Raw genomic sequence first — 17,570 nt, forward strand, 5'->3', positions numbered from 1 at the left:
AGCATGGTTAGGTGCACTTAAGCTTCTGAGAAACAAAATACATTTATCATATTTAGTTCATAAAATAGGAAGGTGAAAATGAATGGATAATTCATTTGAATGGTATGAATTCATTTGAATGAATGGTTACCTGGAGCTGAAGTTAACTTAGATAAATGTTTAGGTCCACAGTGGGAAGAAACATATTACAAGATTGTCAGAATTTTTCATGCATGGAGGAGAGCACTTTTTTTTTTGAGTTTATATACATTTCTTTTACAAATGGCTTATACTATAGGCTTCATTACTTTATAATAATTTTGGCACAAGACTATAAGCAATCATACTATTGATTTTTTTTTTAGTAATAGTAGCAATAGCACTTCGACATATATCACTTCACAATGCTTTACAGCTCTCTCTAAGCAGTTTATAGAACCAGCATATTGCCCCCAACAATCTGGGTCCTCATTTTACTGACTGGAATGATGGAAAGCTGAGTCAGTCAGGATCGAATTCCAGGCTGCGGGCAGAGTTTGCTTGCAATACTCCATTCTAACCACTGTACCACAACTTCTAGTAGACAAATGAGACTCTGGGGCAGGGGTGGGTGTCGAGTCCCAATCCAGGGCTCGACATACCTGGGGGTAAGCGGGTGACCCAGCAAGCAGTGAGACTAATAGGGCCGGTGGTGGGAACAAGCTTCGGCCAGCAGATGGTGGGCGAGCGAGTGCAGAGTGGCTCTAGGGCCCCGGCAGGGCAGGCAACAGCGGATGACATCATGGAGCTCCAGGGAGCCACGCCGGGTGGGCATTTCAAAAATCTGAACAGCTGAGAGGAGCGGATTCAGCTGCTGGATGGTGGCTAGCCAGCCTAGTTAATGGATATAAAGAGTGCTGAGAGGCAGAAGCTCTCAGCACTGACTTTGAATATACACATGCTGTATTCTGGGGACTGGGCTTTGTAGTGGGAAAATAAAGAAGCTCTGCTAAACCGGGTTGGATGTCAGGCCTTTTGTGATCCGCATGAGCCTAGCTCAGACAGAGTGGAGAGTGGGATTCTACCGGTTCAGACCAGTTCGGGCAAACCAGTAGCTGCGACTATCAGTTGGGAGTGAACTGGTTCACTCCGATGATCAGCTGGACCTGCCCACCTGCCTGCCCCTGTGCTTTACTTACCTTTATCTTTGCAACTGATTAGCATGGCAGAGCGGATTGCTGCACCTCAGCTTGTTTTAATTCCCCAGTACTAACACGGAAGGTGATTTTTCATTGAATGAAGCACGCGATCACCAAACTGGTTGTTAAACCGGAAGGATCCCACCACTGCTCCGGGATTACATAAAATTTGGTCCAGGACCTTCATTCAAGTCTCAGGTTGTTCCCTCCACCCACAACAAGATATACAATGTGCAGATATTTTAAATACAAACCCATTCCCCCTTCCCCCTCATCACATATGAGACAGAATCATCCTGCTGTTGGCAGAATTCATTTAATACCCTCCATCAGGGGTGAAATCCAGCAGGTTCTGACAGGTTCTAGAGAACCGGTAGCAGAAATTTTGAGCAGTTCGGAGAACCAGCAAATTCCACCTCTGGCTGGCCCCAGAGTGGGGTGGGAATGGAGATTTTGTAGTATCCTCCCCCTGGAGTGGGGTGGGAATGGAGATTTTGTAGTATCCTCCCCCTGGAGTGGGATGGGAATGGAGATTTTTCAGTATCCTTCCCCTGCCATGCCACCAAGCCACACCCACAGAACTGGTAGTAAAAATATTTGGATTTCACCACTGCCCTCCATCCAAGAATTCCAAATGGAATTTTCACAGTCATTTGTGTTTATGTGCGTATGTGTGTCCATTCGACTTTGAAACAAAACCCCCAACTTTTTTTTTTAAAAAAAGTTTCTATCTACATCCTTGAGCCTTTCTAGGTATTTGTTCATGATTGCCTGTTTCTGTTCCGAATGTATTCTGACCTTGTACGGTTTTCTCAACACTCGTGACTGCGAAAAGAAGAAATAACATTGTGATCAAATTTCTCCGACAAGCTTCTTTGCTGTGCTCTGCTTGACCAAAAGGTGTTGCCCTAACACTGTATATTGTGGTGTCTACATAAACCAAAGCCAGACCCAGAAATGCAGCACAATCATTACAGCAGCAAAGAAAGGTTAACATTCCTACATTTTCCCAGAGAGGACACTAATGAAAAGCTACAGGCATCTGCTCCCAAACACTGCTAACAGGGCATAGAAACATAACCAGGCATATCAGTTCTGTCAGCTCATCCTCACTCTGAGCTTGAGAATCTGACACTTAAAGATCAAGATACATTACTTGCAATCATACACCCACTTAGGCTGTGTAAAACCCATCAATTTGTTAGAATTACGAAGTGTGTCCACTCTCCCAGTTTGTGAAGCCTCAGAAAGAATGCTGACTTTTTATTACCTTCACTGCTTAACTTTAGGACTGTTGATACGTTAAATGGTGGGGAGGAAGAGGGAGGGAGGGAGGGAGGGAGAGAGAGAGAGAGAGAGAGAGAGACAGCCTAATGAATCTTAGGGAAAAAAATGTTCACTTGGGTTAAGTTACCAACTCGCATGTATACATCTGGAGTGCAATTAAAGCTATTAAAAAAACCCACTACTTAATTATAATCCAGATAATTCAGACTTCTTTTAGTTGAATGCTTGCAATAAAACAACTAAGGTCTTCAGTGCAGATAGACCAGGGGGTGTCAAACTTAAGGCCCATGGGCCGAATCCGGCCCATAGGGTGCTTAGATCTGGCCTGTGGGGCCACCCTGGAAACAGTGAGGGGCTGGTCCGCAGTGCCTCTGCCAGGGAAAACAGGCTTTTGAGCTTCGTTTCCAGCTGTGACGGCCTCCTGCAACCCTATGCCAGTGAAAATGGAGCTCAGGAGGGCCGCTTCCAATCAGTTGCAGCAAACTACAGATAGTCTGTGATTACAACCATAACTGAGCCCAAAATTTCCATTGCTAAACAAAGCAAGTTAAGTGATTTTTGCTTCACTTTATGAGCTTTCCTACCACAGTTGTTAAGTGAATCACTGCAGTTGTTAAGTTAGTAACACAGTTGTTAAGTGAATGTGGCTTGCCATTGACTTTGCTTATCAGAAGGTTGCAAAAAGTGTTCACATGACCCTGGGACACTAAAACTGTGATAAATACATGCCAATTTCCAAGCATCCAAATTTTAATCATGTGACCATGCGGATGCTGCAACAGTTCTAAGTGTAAAAAAAAAATTCAGCCTTCCATACGTCAGAGGTGGGTAAAATGAGGACTCAGATTGTTGGGGGCAATATGCTGACTCTGTAAACCGCTTAGAGAGGGATATAAAACCAGGAGTGAAATGCTGCTGGTTTGCACCGGTTCAGGTGAACTGGCAGCAGTGGCGGCGCGTGGTTCGGTGGAACCGATAGTGGTGGCTCCACTCACCCGCCCAGACATTGTAGGAAATCTGCCAGGAAGTAACCTGTTTTTGACTCTCTGCACATGTGCAGAAGGCTTTGTGCATGCGTAGAGGGTCTACAATTGGTCCTGATGATGGTGTGTACTTGCTTTGCTCACGGGTGGTGCGGCACATGGATGTCCGAACCGGTAGGGAAGGTAAGTAGATTTCACCCCTGTGTAAAACACTGTGAAGCTGTATATAAGTCTAAGTGCTATTGCTATTGTAAATCAAGGATTACCTGTATAGAAGCATTAGAAATGTTCAGGGCAGGTCCAACTGCATGTACAAATTCCTAAGTGCACATAATTACTAAATTTTACCTGTGTATGTACACCAGCCTAGCTGAAGAGGATAAAGGGGAAGGGCTCCCAAATGTGTCTGACAATTCCCTCACAGTCTTATATTCTGTCATTTAGTCTATACAAAAATGTGGATTTAGCTCTTGCTCAGAAAGGTACCAAATCTGTTACATAATGGAGAACAACTGCTTACTCAGTCTGTTATGATAGGTGACACTCAATGAATTGGGTTTGTCTAGTAGTCTAGTGGAAAGAAGGACTGGGGAGACATGATAGCAGTGTTCCAATATTTGAGGGGCTGCCACAAAGAAGAGAGGACCTGAAGGCTGAACAAGAAGCAATGGATGGAAACTTATCAAGGAGATAACCAACCTAGAAATGAGGAGAAATTTCCTGACATTTAGAACAATTAACCAGTGGAACGGCTTACCTCAGAAATTGTGGGTGCTCCATCACTGGAGGTTTTTAAGGAGAGATTGGACAATCATTTGTCTGAAATGGTATAGGGTTTCCTGCTTGAAGGTGTTGGACTAGATAGATTATATTGGAACAATACAAGAGCAAACAATAGATTCAAACTTAATGTCAACCGCTTCAGACTTGATTGCAGAAAATATAACTTTTGTAACAGAGTTGTTAACGCTTGGAACTCACTACCTGACTCTATAGTCTCTACTCAAAACCCCAAAATCTTCAACCAAAAACTGTCTACTATTGACCTCACCCCATTCCTAAGAGGACTATAAGGGGTGTGCATAAGAGCACAAAAGTGCCTACCGTTCCTGTCCTATTGTTCTCTTCATTATAATATTATATGCATACTTTTACTTATACTTTTACTTATATATACTTTTCTCTCACGATGAGTTATTTTTATGTTGATGATTGTATATACTGTTGTGACAAAAATAAATAAATAATAAATAAAAAAAGACCTCTAAAGTCCCTTTCATTATTTTGTTATTCTGCTATTCTTTACTTAACTTGCCTCACATTAAAACTGTAATAATGGCAGCATCCATCAGCTCTGATATTAAGACAGAAAGGGGTTCATCTATTTATGCCACATAATTTTCTGCTGCTTTAGAGACTTGGAGGAATATCTATTAATACTCCTGGAGCTGTGGGTACTCCATTGCAGAGATCTTCAAGAAAAGCCATTTGTCTGGGATGCAATAATATCTCCTATCTTGGTCAGGGGTTGGACTAAAAGACCTCCAAAGTCCCTTTCAGTTCTCTGATCCTCCAGTTCTAAAAATCCAACATCCCAGATGATGATGTAGCATTTTCAATAGAATAGTTGTATTTTAGTCAAAACACAAGGGAGAGAAAAATTGCTTCTGATAACTCCCTTCTAAAAGTATAATAAAATACCTCAGAAAACAATATAGGTGAGGTCACCACCAGTAAGTCAGAGCAAAGGATAATCAAGACACTTTCTAAGGGCATTGCAAAACAACCATGTAAAGATCTTAGCTTAAGCTTAGGATAAACAGGATCAAATAAACAATACTGTAAATATTTTGTTTCAGGTATTTCTTTATTATTTCCTTTTTAAAATGAAGCTGAGTTCATAACTGCAGCTGTATGCCTGTAGTGAACCAATAAAGCAAAAATCAAAGTGTGCAATGAAATACATGCTCAAAATTTAATATAAAGGTGATGAAAATAAAAGGAAAGATATTAAGGAAAGAGCAGCAACAATAAAAAGAATATGGATGTAGCAAAACATGAAGGCCATTACTATGATGATTGCGGAATGCAGTAAAAGCTAAGTTCACTAAAGCTCAAAGAATGCAGGAAATTGCTATCTAACCAGAATTTTGGCACAGAGCAACAATTGCTTTTCAGGATTTGGGGAAATTTTTTTTCCTAGATCCTCTCTGAAATTCTGGAAATGGTGATTGTCTTCTACATGCTAAGTACTTAACACATATGTAAAAATTATAAAAGAGATCCTTATTGTTAATGGGATGGTATTAGGGGAAAAAAGGACACACCTTTCTCAAAATTGTGTGAGATTTCTTTGGATGCTGTTCCATGTAATTGACATTTAGAACACACAAAGCAACAAATGAATGCAATTTGCAGAAATAGACATAACCAAATCCAAGTAGAGGTTAACAGCACATGTATAGTCCAAATGTTCAATAATTTGGGATTTCGTAAGGTGTGTAATGGCATATTAATAGTGAGAAGAATGCACGATGGAATGTGGTTTTGTTTTGAGCCTTCAAATGAAGAAAATAATGCCTAGCGATTCATCAGCAATACCAGAATATCAGGAAAAAGGCATAAGAAGAACAAGTGTTGATGTTGCGTATGTTTAAAGGGTTTTACTTGGACCAGAAATACTCAGCTTCAAATCACCACCTGACTTTGAAATTGGTGTGTGATTTGTGTCAATCACTCTCAGATCAGCATAAGAAGCAGAGTTGTTGTGATGATAAAAATTAGGGGAAAATTTGAGGTACATTGCTTGAATTCTCTAGAAGGGAAAAAACAGAAGAATGAATGAATGAATGAATGAATGAATTGATTCATTAATTCAGCACCTAAAGTTAGCATTGAATAATCTGAAGCAAGTAGGCCTACCTGGGCCAAATGTTGCTTTGAGAATGAGGAAAAGGAACTTTGACATTGAAATGTTATTGGATCTGAAATGCCAAAGGCCTTTCAGAACAGAAGAATCTGCACAAAAATGTAGACACTGAAATAACAATGAAAACAAAGCATTGGGACATTATAAAATAGAGTTTGTCTTGGCAAAAGAGATCAACATGAAATGAAAGGAAGTTTAAATAGCATGGTATTTCTCAGGCAGGGAAATCAATACACTTCATTGTTTAAAGGCACTGGACACAGTTACACTGTGAGCTTTATTTACCTGAAACAAAGATTTATTTATTTTTTTAAGAAAGAGACAAAAGAAAGAGATTCATTTCCAGACAGGAATATTCATGTAAATGTGGCCTAAATGACAGTTTTGGAGTAAGCAAATTTTTATCTAGGAATCTGTCCCATCAGGACATTCCCTCTGCTAAATGATAGCATCTGTTTCTTTGTCCTGAAAATAACAGTTCAGTAAATATTTCTATTCAGACTTTATTTGTTCAGCAATTGATACAGAAAGTCTTTATGTTCTGCTGAACAGTCCGATTATTTGTGAGACAAGTAATTACATTGCATTGGCCTTGAAATAATGGATCCTTGAATAGGCAGCATTAGATATCTGATAATCCTGCATTAGTTGTAGGAAGGAAAACAAAATTGTGGAGATAATGTTACATTGTTCTGTACTCCTTGTATGTCTTGAATATTGTATATGACAGGTCACATCAACAAACTGCTGAAAATCATGATAGAAATGTGTACTTGTTGCTGTTAATCAGGATCAGTTGGGCAGACTATTAACTTCTCCTCTAGGATGAATGAGAATTAACCAGAAAGGTCATTAGCAAAGTAGAATGAGAAGAGAAAGAACTGGAGGAGATAACAAAACACAAAGACCTGCAAATAGAAATAGAATGACTGTGGCAAAAGAAAGCAAAGGTGATATCAATGATAATAGGTGCCTTGGGTGCAATCCCAAAACAACTGGAACATCACTTGTACATCATTGGCATTGACAAATTCACCACTTATAAAAGGCGGCTTTACTTGGAATAGCTTACATCTTGCATCTATAACACCATGAAATAATGATCTGATCCAGTTTCTGTTTTCTCATGATGAAAAATGAAAAATGTCTCTCTCTCTCTGTCTCTCTCTCTCTCTCTCTGTGTGTGTACATGTGTGTTTGCAGATTTTATTTCCTTTTTCTATCTTCCAATCCCACTTCATTTTCTCAAGTGCTATGGACAGCGAAAGCAGGAAAATGAATGATCCTGTTCATAGCTAAGCATGTACTGAAATCAATGGGATTTATGAAATGCTTAAGAGGATTTGCTGAGATGCAACCAAAAGCATGGTAGCTGAACATTAATCATAAATGATGTGTCCAAGTTATAAGAGTTTGCACTGCTATGTTGCAATTCTAAACGTTGTATAAAATTCTATGGCTAGCTTCAGATTTCAAGTTATTAAACATTTTTCTGTGTCACTTCATTATCACAAGAGCAGATTGACCTTCCTTTGTTCCAAATGAATAAAAACACTGATGAAGGACTGATAAAGTCATATTTTAAATGAAAATGTTCTGCTCTAACTAGTATCTAAAATGGGAAAACTCACGACTGTCCTTCCCTTCATGAGTTAAGAAAAATGCAGATGTATTTAATTATATATAATACATAATTCTTCACCCTTCTCTTTTGGGATTAAATTTTAGTTTCAGGTAAGAACACTTGAATCCAGTGGTGGGATTCAGCCAGATCGCACCACTTCGGGAGAACTGGTTGTTAACTTCTGAGCAGTTTGACAAACTGGTTGTTGGAAGAAATCATTAGGGAAGAGAACCGGTTGTTAAACTACTTGAATCCCACCACTGCTTTAATCCTCTATGCACGCTCTAACAAATATGGCATAGCTGCTGTTATTTGTTGCTGCTTGTTTGTTCACGACAACTACTGGTTTTAAAATTATAGCAAAAGCAGTCCTCAAACTACTGCAATGCTCTCTACATGGGGCTCCCCTTGAAGAGCACCCGGAGACTTCAGCTAGTCCAGAATGCGGCTGCGCGGGTTATTGAGGGAGCGGTTCGGAGCTCCCACGTAACACCTATCCTGCGCAGACTGCACTGGCTGCCTGTTGTTTTCCGGGTGTGCTTCAAGGTATTGGTTACCACCTTAAAAGCGCTCCATGGCTTAGGATCGGGCTACCTACGGGACCGTCTACTGCCAGCCTCTATCTCCCAGCGTCCAGTGCGTTCCCACAGAGAGGGACTCCTCAGGGTGCCGTCAGCCAAACAGTGTCGACTGGCGGCCCCCAGGGGGAGGGCCTTCTCTGTGGGGGCTCCTACCCTGTGGAACGAACTTCCCTTCGGGCTTCGACTACTACCTGACCTTAGGACCTTTCGCCGCGAACTTAAAACCTATTTATTTCATATGGCTGGACTGGCCTGAATTTAATTTTAAATTTTAATTGAATTGTTGGTGGGTTTTAAATTTTGTAATTTTATGGGGTGTAATGTCATTTTAAATTTTCTGGCATATTTGAATCAGTTTTTTAAGGGTTGTTTTAATTATTGAGTATGTTTGTATTTTATTTGCCTGTTCACCGCCCTGAGTCCTTCGGGAGAAGGGCGGTATACAAATTAAAACATTATTATTATTATTATTATTAAACAGATTAAGGATCAAGTGCTTAACCTGGTATCCTTTCAAATATGGGCTTGATGAGATGCATGTATTCTATTATCTAGAACAATCTCCAACCTTGGCAACTTTATGACTTGGGATCTCCAACCTTGGCAACTTTATGACTTGTGGACTTTAACTCCCAGAATTCCTCAGCCAGCACAAGCTGGCTGAGGAATTCTGCGAGTTGAAGTCCACAAGTCATAAAGTTGCCAAGATTGGAGACCACTGATCTAGAACACTCAACTCAGATTCCTTCAGATGTGAAAAATCCCATTATGATTAGTTTAGAGCCATTCTATCCGAGAGGCGGGGAAAAAAAGTAGAAAAACGTATTCTACATAATTTTACTTTTTCTCTCATACCACACCTATGTGTGCACAGGCATGTATGTGTGCGTGCACGCACACACACACGTGTATGTGTATCAGGGGTGGTATTCACTTACTTTTCCTACCGGTTTACAAATGTGAGCATGCCCCGTTCACGCATTTGCCTGGACTTCCGCGCATGCACTTTGCTGGCGTGTGTGCCTTCCGCGTATGCACCCGGCTTCAAAAACATGCCAAAATAGGATGGCATGGAGCTGGGGCACGTGGGTAGGCCCACCTGCGATTCCCGCTACTGATTTGGGTGAACCGGCCCGAAGTGGCTGAATACTACCATCTGATGTGTATGTGTGTTTCCAGATTTTTGCAGTTCCAAAGATGGTTATCTATCTCAGGGGTCTCCAACCTTGGTCCCTTTAAGACTTGTGGACTTCAACTCCCAGAGTTCCTCAGCCATCTTTGCCAATTCATTCTACTCTTGAATTACTCTTAATTATTCTTAGGAAGTATATTACCGTGTGATCAAAATCTGTTCCTGGTTTCTTTTAGTGATAGGAAGTCCAGGAATAATCATACAATAAATGCCCTGCTCCCTCTGCAACCATTCTGCAGTGATCTGCAGAATCTCTGGCTTTCTGCTTTTCAAATATATTTCAAGGGATCAAGTGCAATCTCATCCTATAAGGTTGTTTCAAAGCAGAATGTACGAGTAGCCACAGAGATTGAAGAATACAGGAAAGATATTTAGGAGAGAAGAAAAATAAACAAAAACACTGTTGAGTTTGGAGATTGAGGAGGCAGGAGACAGGTCGTGTGTAACAACAGCTCTTTATTGTATGGTGTGAACCCAGCAAAAGAACTCTAGGAGAAGCTCTCCTTATAACCTATTCTGGCTGAGGTACCAGCCAATCATTAACAAGTATTTTCCCTCCAAAATTTTCCTCCAAAAGTCAGATACATTACAAACGCTACCCAGCAGGAACATTGGAGAGTCATAAAAATAGTCAAATATGTGCTCAATTAAAAAAATTGAGCTCAATATGTGCTCAATCATATGTGCTCAATCAAAAAAAGCAAAAACTTCAGTTGGTAACTTTGATTGTGCAGATAACCCACCATTTTAAGTATTCAGCTCCCCTCTGCAGAGAACCTATAGATTAAACCCAGAGTCTTAATAGATTGGGGCAATCTGTAATAAATGAATACATTAATGCATACAAAAAGTCTTATCTAGACAAGATAGGTGGCACATAAATGGAATAAATAAATAAAATAGGCACAACCACATCACTCTGAAACACCTGCAGTTATGTGGATGATCAAAATGGGACCTGAGGTTATCCACTATACATTCCAAAGCATTCATAAACCTTTGTCATAGTATGTGAAAAAGACCTTGGGAGTTGCTGCTAAGGAAACTGTCAAAGAAGAGATCGCATAGCTCGCAGCAAGATGCTCAGAAAAGACACCCCCTCCCTAGTTTCTCAGCCTGAAGGAGATGGGGATGGAAGGCAAGGGACAGCTAGACTTCTCTAGATGTACCTTCACAATAAAATAGAAGTAGATAAATTGTGAGGAGCTTTTCACACAATATTAATATATGGATTCTACTGAAATTTTGAAAATGGGACTTTTAGGAATGACAAATGAAGCCACAGTTGTCTTTTTGTATTCTGTGTGCTGATATATCAGCTCAATGCAAGCAATAAAAATCAAGATTCAGTTTAACAACAAACAGTGAAGCAGGAGATACATTAAGTTATGGGGGCAGGGTATATGTGTCTACAAGAGAGGTTAAAAATGTCAAGATGGAGACGATAACAGTTCATTGAAATCTCGACCCCTTTTTAGGTTATCATAAGTAATGTGACAAAGTGACATATACTTCTGTAAAAGTTATAGATCCACTTTTCCTTTTCCATAAATCATTTATTTCCCCACCCCCCCTGCTATTCTACTCTAGCAATTAATTTTCTTTTTCTCTTTGCTACTACAGCAGTCATTTGCTTCCTGGAGCACCCTGCATGTATTCTCAATCTAAACTTCCATCTGCTATTTATTTTAAATGCAAAATAAAATAAAATATGCAAATGCAATCAAGTACTGTCTAATGATGCCTTGAGACTCCAGTAAAAAAATGACACACAGGCTCACAATATAAATCTCACATCATTCCCATTTGCACATTCAGTTTCCAAAGACCTGCTAAACAGATATTTCCCAATTGATTGGGAAAATAAAAACATCTTGGAAAATATGAACAAGACATATACATATATATAAATACACACACACACATACATTCATAGGAACGTAAGAATACTTGTTGTTGTTATTAGTTGTGAAGTCGTGTCCGATCCATCGCAACCCCATGGATAATGTTCATCCAGGCCTTCCTGTCCTCTACCATCCTCTGGAGTCCATTTAAGCTCACGCCGACTGCTTCAGTGACTCCATCCAGCCACCTCATTCTCTATCATCCCCTTCTTCTTTTGCCCTCAATCTTTCCCAGCATTAGGCTCTTCTCCAATGAGTCCTTCCTTCTCATTAGGTGGCCAAAGTATTTGAGTTTCATCTTCAGGATCTGGCCTTCTAAAGAGCAGTCATGGTTGATCTCCTCTAGGACTTAGAGAATACTTAGCTTTCTTTTAAAACTCTTGTCTTTATATTTTTGCTTCTTTAACCACTAGATGTCTCTCTCTTTCCATCTCAAAGGAACAGGAGCCCATGGGTAGAAAGAAAATAATAATAATAATAAAAATTTGGTTTATCAGTCCTGCTCCATGCTTTGATCCTTGGCTAAACTGGGGTTTATAGCTAATAAAGTCAAAAATATCTTACACTTATTTCTCCTTTTATCTGACTTCTGGAACTTCCCATTTTCTGTATCAGGCCTCTCTTCTTCATCTCTTCTGCTACTGGCAGAGCTACAGCGCCAGAATGGGACACTGGTATTTCATTAAATTGGGGTCTTTCCAATGAAACCGAATGAAACGGAACTGTCTTCTCTACATATACAGTATATGGGTCCATGGCAAAACTTTTCTGCTTACACTCATGCCGGACAAGAAACCCTGAGTGGGATTTTTAAACACAAAATATCAGATGCTGCTGGAGGGTTGCTGATTAGGGATATCATGGAGTTGCCCTGCAGATTAAGGCAATGTTCTGTAGGAAGTTAGCACCCACCCTTCTCCTAGGAAAATGAGATATTTTAGGAAATAGTAAAAGGGCAGAATATTTCTCCTAAAAGGGAGACAGAACCTCAGCCCCCCCCACATTTGTCAATGGGCCATTAAGGGCTGGGCCAGTCTATTCTACATAACAAAGATCTAGCTCCTGTAGGCAGCACCATAGTAGGACTTACCCTCACCCAAGATCAACAGAGTTAGGATTAGCCCTCAACCCATCTAGCAAAGGAACTCATCACATGGCCCCTGGGAAGATTACATCACCCAGCAAGGCTGAACCAAGCTTGGGACTCAGGACAGCCTACAGAGTTGCCCCTGCATGGGAGTCTGACAACCAATCAGAATACAAGCTCAAATTCAAAGCCCAACAGAGGGCATAACCAAGGCACTCTCAGCATCTCGGCCCTTTTCCTACTCTGGAGCTCAAGCCGTGTGACTCTGTTCTTTAATAAACCTTCTTTCCAAGCAACTTCCATGAATCCAGTGTCTTTTTCCCCCACTTGGAACTGAACCCAGAAGGACATTTCTTCCAACAGTTCAAGGAGACATTGCATTCAAGAGAAATCAGCGCTTGTTCATCAGAGATAGTTAGATGCTGCTGAGAAGGCAGCTCTTGGCTAGTCAATCCAGGTCCATGAATCCATAAAAGACCAGCAGCAAAAAGATGGAAGCAGAGTTCTTTAATGAGTAACCACAGCCAGAATGCAGAACAAGTCAAGTTATAGGGTCAAAATTAGTGCTGAGAGCAGCCGCCTCTCAGCACTATTTATACACGCTGTTCGTCTTAAGCCACCATCTGGCAGCTAAGACCACCCCCCCATCAGCTATTTATCAGTTTTAAGATTTCCGCCTCCGTGGAGCATCTGTCTTCCCTGGTGTGTGATGCATGACATCATCAGAGTCAGCCACTGTCCCTTCGTTGCAGCTGCTTCCCCGTCCATCGCAGATGCTGCCCTCCACCACAAGAGGTCACTACAGGTAGTTTTGGTGGCTTCATTTCCCCCTTATCCTCCCCCCCACCGAATGTCGAGTCCCGGCCGGGGCTTGATAGCAGCCACAGCAGAGAGGTCCTATGCCCATGATGGTGAACCTATGGCACGGGTGCCAGAGGTGGTATGCAGCACCCTCTCTGATGGCACACAAGCCATCACTCCAGTTCAGCTCTGCTGTGCATGCATGTGCACCTCCCGCTGGCAAGCTGGTCTTTGGGTCTCTGCACAGGGGGTGTGGGGCATGCGGGGGCCCCCATGTGCAAATGCAAGGGGGGCAGGGCACATGTGCAGGGGGGATGCACCTTGCATTTTGAGGGTTCAGGCATGCATGCATGTGCACCTCCGCTGGCAAGCTGGTCTTTGGGTCTCTGCACAGGGGGTGCGGGGCATGCGGGGGCCCCCATGTGCAAATGCAAGGGGGGCAGGGCACATGTGCAGGGGGGATGCACCTTGCATTTTGAGGGTTCAGGCATGCGCATGCACATTTGCACACGTGCACACATGCTTTGAGCACTCAGTCCAGAAAAGGTTAGCCATCACTATTCTATAGCATCAAATCCCTGTAACAAATGGCTCCTCTTCTCTTGACTAGCAACATCATTCAAGGTTTCAAAGAATCCTTTACAAAAAAAAAAAGATGCTGAGACTCTAGAAAGAGTGCAGAGAAGAGCAACAAAGATGATTAGGGGACTGGAGGCTAGAACATATGAAGAATGGTTGCAGGAACTGGGTATGTCTAGTTTAATAAAAAGAAGGACTAGGGGAGACATGATAGCAGTGTTCCAAAGAAGAGGGAGTCGGGCTGTTCTCCAAAGCACCTGAGGGTAGAACAAGAAGCAATGGGTGGAAACTGATCAAGGAAAGAAGCAACTTAGAACTAAGGAGAAATTTCCCGACAGTTAGAACAATTAATAAGTGGAACGACTTGCCTGCAGAAGTTGTGAATGCTCCAACACTGGAAATTTTTAAGAAAATGTTGGATAACCATCTGCCTGAGATGGTGTAGGGCTTCCTGCCTGGGTAGGGGGTTGGACTAGAAGCCTTCCAAGGTCTCTTCCAACTCTGTTGTTGTTATTGAAACCTGTTGTGTCAATGAAAAAGAAGCTTATAACTTTCATACATGGACATAATAATGGGGTTTCAGCCTTCCACAATGAGACCCCTCAACTCCCCTTTTTTTTTCAATCCTCAGCACCTTCTCTGATTATAAATTGCAGGAAAGCAGGAAATATCAAAACAGGAAGGCAGCAACCTAGTTTCATTGGTCAGGTTTTGCACCGGTTCTTGACATTGTTTCTTGGGGTCCATTTCTGATACGAAGCTAATTCTGAAATGGGAGATCGACAATTTCAATCCAACTTTCACTTCTTTCCACTGATTGCAATCTCCTCATACCCTACCATATAGTGATGCATAAATTGTAGTTGTCTCAAAGCCTTAGATCAGGGGTGAAATGCTCCTGGTTTGGACTGGATCAGCTAATCCAGTAGCGATGGTGGTGGGTGGTTCGGAGAATTGGTAACAAAAATCTCTGCCGCCCCGCCCATGCCCACCAAATCACCCGCTTGCCCGCTTGCTGCTTCTTTCTGGCTTCCTCACTTTTCCTGCCCAAATGGTAGGAATAGGTTGTAAAAAATGCTTTTAAAAGGTAAAACAAAGGCTCTGGCGATCATGCGCCACAGCTGATCACCCTCCCACCTGCGTTGTTCTACTTACCTTTCTTCCCATGCCTCCTTTTGGCATGCACTGAGCGTGCGCACACCTCACATTTGGTGTGCGGTGTGCGCTGCACATGTGTGTGCGCAGCACGCATTTGGCATACAGAGTGCACGCGCAGCCACCGAACTGCTAGTAAATCAGTTCAGATTTCACCACTGCCTCAGACTAACAAAAATGGGCCAGTTCTATAGCTAAGCTTTCTGTTCAATGCAAGATCTTATTCTTGGTTTTGGAAATTATTTTTTTAACCTAGTTTGTACATAATTCAATAAGCCATATTTGCCTCTAGTTGGCACATTAAGAAATGTTGTTCACAAGTTTAAAGTTTGCCTACTCAAAGTTTTGCCTTGATGAAAATGGACAAAAATCATAAGCTACTATGAAACTCACTGGTGAAATTGCTCTTTGTCCCTGTTTCCTGCTACCCTGGAATGCTGCCTATCACCTACTCTCTGAGTTCTCAGTTGGATGCCTACCAATTTGCTCTTGGCATCTACTCACTTCCATTCCCCATCTAATCTTGTTTAGTTAATTGATATTTGTTGTTGTTAGTTGCAAAGTTGTGTCTGACCCATCGCGACCCCATGGACAACGTTCCTCCCGGCCTTCCTGTCCTCTACCATCCTCTGGAGTCCATTTAAGCTCACGCCAACTGCTTCAGTGACTCCATCCAGCCACCTCATTCTCTGTCGTCCCTTTCTTCTTTTGCCCTCAATCTTTCCCAGCATTAGGCTCTTCTCCAGTGAGTCCTTCCTTCTCATTAGGTGGCCAAAGTATTTGAGTTTCATCTTCAGGATCTGGCCTTCTAAAGAGCAGTCAGGGTTGATCTCCTCTAGGACTGACCAGTTTGATCGCCTTGCAGTCCAAGGGACATAATTGATATTATGTGTATGGATATATGTATACAATGGGTATATACTTAAGCATCTTTTTGTTGTTTTTTAGGAATGGCTTCACAATTTATATGCTATATAACCTGGAGGCTGTTTAATAGTGAATAATTATCAAAAGCAATCACCTAATGAATTTTAATGGATGTTTGAAAAAAAGAAAAAAGGAAGGGAGGGAGGGAGAGAGGGAAGAGAGAAAGAGAGAGAGAGGGAAGAAGAAGACGAGGAGGAGGAGGAGGAGGAGGAGGAGGAGGAGGAGGAGGAGGAGTTGTTTTTTGGAAATCTCAGGAAGGTTGAGTAAAAGAAGTCTGTACTGGATTTGATATCATTTCTGCAATTTGAGGATCAGGATTTTGAAACAAAGCATTGTCTGTATCGAGTTTCCCTCCTGGAAAATTTTTTTGTGGATAGCAACCATTTAGTGAAAATTGTCATACCATATTTTCAAAATTACGGATGTGCCCATCAGCCAAAAAGGGTTGAGAGATCCTCATTTCAAACTTACCTTCCCCTTAATTCTGAGCAAATAAGCAAAACAAAACAAAAATAGCAAGTATGTTCCCTCACCAATTTTATTTTCAAAGTGGATCCAATAGGACCTTATAGAACTTTGAGGCATTCTTTCAAATAAAAGTTATCAGGGCAACTCTACAGCATGTCAGGTTATTCACACCCCTAAAAAAGAATTAAACAATAAAAGTAAATATCACATATCACAGGCAACAAAAGAGGCATCTGAAAGCTCATCTCTAAAAATACCACATTGGAGAATCTGGCATTAAACAAACCTGACACATGAGAGAATCTGTAGAGGCATGCAGTAGCCAACTGCTAAGTTACCAAATAAGGTAGGATTTACTGTCTCATGTGAATATGACTCCTATAGTCTGGAAATGTGTGGATCATGCGCAAATGTTGCCATAAAAAAATCAATATCAGCATGGAGAGAACTAGCCAGAATGATCCAATCCATGAAGGCATGCTGGCTTTCAGGAAAAAGAGTGGTAACCCTTGCTTAGCACTCTAATTAAGGCTGAGAAACACAGAATGGGACAACTCGCCATGGCAACTCATCTTGGCAGCTTGCTGTGGCCAACTCTCCACAGCCAACTCACCATGGGACAAACTCTGTGGCCAACTTGCCACAGGACAACTTATTGCAGGACAAGTCAACAAATACAAAAGTGAAATTAATTTGAATTGGAACCATGGTCAATAATAATAAAATAAAGAAAGTCAATCCAGAAATACCAAAATGTGGTCGCCCCAAAAAAAAGTAACTGAATGAAACGATAGTTACAGTCTTGAATCGTCCAGCAGCGAGTTGTCTTGTGGCGAATTGGCCATGGCAAATTGTCCAATGGTGAGCTGGCCATGGTGAGTTGGCCATGGCAAGTA

This window comes from Ahaetulla prasina, chromosome 3 (genome assembly GCF_028640845.1).
Source record: "Ahaetulla prasina isolate Xishuangbanna chromosome 3, ASM2864084v1, whole genome shotgun sequence".
NCBI lineage: Eukaryota > Metazoa > Chordata > Lepidosauria > Squamata > Colubridae > Ahaetulla > Ahaetulla prasina.